Genomic DNA, 2,726 nt, shown 5'->3' with positions numbered 1-2,726 from the left:
ATAACTTCCAAAAGATTAACAATCCTGTTTACTGGTATCTTCCCATTGCCTAGGACAGAAGCTTTCATGTATTACATAACAAATAAACTTGAAAGAAAGAATGGGCTGACCCCGTGGCTCACTCGGGAGAGTGCGGTGCTTGGAGTGCAGTGGCGCTCCCCCCACCACCCCGCGGGTTCGGATCCTATATAGGGATGGCCGGTGCGCTCACTGGCTGAGCGCAGTGTGGGTGACACTGAGCCAAGGGTTGCAATCTCCTTACTGGTAAGACAAAAAAAAAAAAAAAAGAAAGAAAGAAAAAAAAAGAATACATCAAGAGAGTGGAAATTAGCACATAAGTTATGTTCAATAAATAATGTTAACTAAATAAATAAATACTGTTAGCAAAGTAATGAATTAATACTGGACAATTCCATGCAGTGGAGAGAGAATATCCAAAGGATAATAAGAGCAAGTATTTGAGGTGATGGATATGTGAATGAGCTTGACTAAATTATTCCTCATTATATTCATAACTCATAACATCACTTTGTACCCCATAAATTTATACAATTATCAATTATCAATTTACAATAAAGAAAATAGCAAGGCCTGTCTCTTATCTTTATAACTCCAATATCTGCCATAGTATCTGGAAAATGGTAGGTATACAGTAAATGAATGAATGAAAAATAAATACTACCAATTAAATACAGTAAGTTCATTCAAGTCAATTAAATCATACTTTAATCCTAAATAATTTTGGGCAACATTTTTAATAAATGTTTTATAAAAGAGGAATGTTATACAATTTTCTGCAGAGTATGATTCTAGTATGTAAAAGAATACATAGAATAAATAAAGATATAGAAGACTAGAAGGATAAATGGAAAAATGTAACATTATTTCTAGGCTATTACATGAAGATGAGTCACTTTATACTTTGTGCATTTTCATATTTTCTATAATTCTTGTTTTTAAGTCAATGTAAAAGCATGTTATAAAAATTACATGATGGCATAGAAATAGGAATGGAAGAAGTAAGAAAAGTATTAAACAGTTAGTGATCTGGTGCCTAAGAGTACCTTTTCACACCAGTGCAGCTTTGTATTACCGTGGTTGGTATTTATGGGTTGTGCACAATGGCTGAGCTGCCATCAGCAGTTTTCAGAATGTCACTTGAACTCCTGTCAAGTAACGGCATATTCATTCATCTTCATCAGTTATAAATTTGGAATCCCAATTCAATTTAAAAATATTTATTGAGCCCTTAATATGTGTCAGGCACTCTGCCAGATATTGGAGACAGAAAGGCAAACAAGATATAGTCCGTGACCTCACGGCTTTCCATCTAGACATAAATTTTAGAAGTATTCTCAAAGTATTGTAAACCAGAATGCCTTTTTCAAATGAAGTATTTGTTTCTAGTCTTTCTTAGAAGCAATTCCATGAATGTTAACAATTAGGTCCATTCTTAAGCAGGCTGTTCTTATATTTGAAATGTAAAACCTCACTAAACACATGCTTCATTAGGGAGGAATGAGAGAGGAAGCTCAGGTGGAAAACTTTTTTCAAGACCTTCACATAGCCTAGAAATAAACTTCTTTTACATTTTATTTCACTATCTATTACACTATAGCACCAGTAGGCTGGAGTGATGAATATATGATATAGACAACATATAAGAAACAGGAGCATGAATTATGAGTCAGAACAAACTGGATTTTAACCGTAGCTCTCTAACATCTAGCTGGGTGACCTAAAGTAAATTGCTTGAGACCCCTAAGCCTCAGATTCTTCATTTTTGAAACAAAATGTGGTAGCAGCATCTCAGGATTATTGTGGAAATTAAATGAAATAATGTGTAAAACTTTCCACAAAAATTAGAGATGATAAATATGATTGTATATTAGTTTGTGAGGGCTCCCATAACAAAGTACCACAGATTTGGTGGCTTGAACAACAGAAATTTATTTTCTTACAATTCTGGAGGCTAGAAGTCTGAGATCAATGTGTCAACAGGGTTGGTTTCTTCGGAAGCCTGTCTCCTTAGCTTGTAGATTCTCATCTTTTTTATGTGTGTTCACATGAACCTCCCTATGTGTGTCTGTGACCTAACCTCTTCTTTAAAAGATACCAGTCACACTGGGTTAGGGTCACTCTAATGGCCTCATTTTAACTTAATTACCTCATTAAAGACAGTATCTTCAAATAGAGTCACATTCTGAGGTACTGGGGGCTAGGACTTCAACATATGAATTTTGGGGAGACTTAATTGGGCTCATACAACATGGGTTTTATTTTCTCATCACCATTTTTGGTAGAATTTTGCTATCCTAAGTCATTAAAAGCTTCTGGTATGTCAAAGACTTCCTTCACCTGAAAGCTAAACAAGCCTATGGGCATTACTTGGCAGCATGAATATTCTTCTTTGGAATCAGTATTTATTCTCAGATGCAACCTGTGTTTAATGTAGATGCATTATGATGTTTTAGACCTGGTAGAAAAGGGGCAACTTTATCAGCTATTTAAAAATATTTTGTATGTTTATACACAGCCAAACTTTTGAGTGGTAAGCAATTGGGGTTGATGGGCTACATTTAGCTCATTTGTCTACTCTTAAAACTCGATTCCCACTAACATTCTGTATAAACCAGAAACAGATGTAATAAAACTAAGTATATAGATGTTCCATGTTGCAGAACTTACTGATTGTCCCAGCTGAGCTCAGACAGGTGCAATATTAC

This window comes from Galeopterus variegatus, unplaced genomic scaffold (assembly GCF_000696425.1).
Source record: "Galeopterus variegatus unplaced genomic scaffold, G_variegatus-3.0.2 Scaffold1324, whole genome shotgun sequence".
In the NCBI taxonomy this organism is placed as follows: domain Eukaryota; kingdom Metazoa; phylum Chordata; class Mammalia; order Dermoptera; family Cynocephalidae; genus Galeopterus; species Galeopterus variegatus.
Note: the sequence above shows the minus strand (reverse complement) of the source record.